General features: G+C 57.9%; 1 protein-coding gene across 1 annotated transcript in view; it reads right to left on the reverse strand.

Annotated features, from left to right (window-relative positions):
* The window catches only part of UBE2E1 (ubiquitin conjugating enzyme E2 E1), a 76,317-nt gene that overhangs the window by 72,680 nt on the left and 3,145 nt on the right, over positions 1 to 492 (reverse strand). The gene's annotated exons all lie outside the window — the stretch shown is intronic.

The raw sequence follows: 492 nt of genomic DNA on the forward strand, positions 1-492 counted from the left end.
CGCTCGCTGCCCAGACGCTCGGCCCACCCGGGCCAACCGGCGTCCCTGGGCGTCCTCTAACTTCCTCGGGTCTCCCCTGGCTTGCACCCCAGCTCACAGTGGGGTCGGGCACCGGCCCCCAGCCTCCGTGTTCTCCCCCGCTCCCCCGCACCGAGCCTGAGCCTCGACTTCACAAAGGGCCCCATCCCCCACCCGCAGGCCGAAGCCACCGCAGTTCACACCAGCCCTGGCCTTTGTCTTCTGCTTACCTAGGCGCCCAGAGCATCAATTACAGACCACAAAGTTTGGGGCCTTTCCGCTCCTTCCTCCTCCTAACCGGTGCCTCTGTTTATAAGCTCTCCCCGGCATATATAGAGCCCTATGGGGCTATGTTACAGCTGAAAAATCTCACCCAGACTGCACTGTAGTTAAAAAAAAAAAAAAACCACACTCGGCAATTTGAATTACAATGGATGCTTGTGTCTCTCCAAAGGTTTTTTGAGGGTAGGGAAA

The sequence above is a fragment of the Tupaia chinensis genome, unplaced genomic scaffold (assembly GCF_000334495.1).
Source record: "Tupaia chinensis unplaced genomic scaffold, TupChi_1.0 Scaffold148626_1, whole genome shotgun sequence".
NCBI lineage: Eukaryota > Metazoa > Chordata > Mammalia > Scandentia > Tupaiidae > Tupaia > Tupaia belangeri.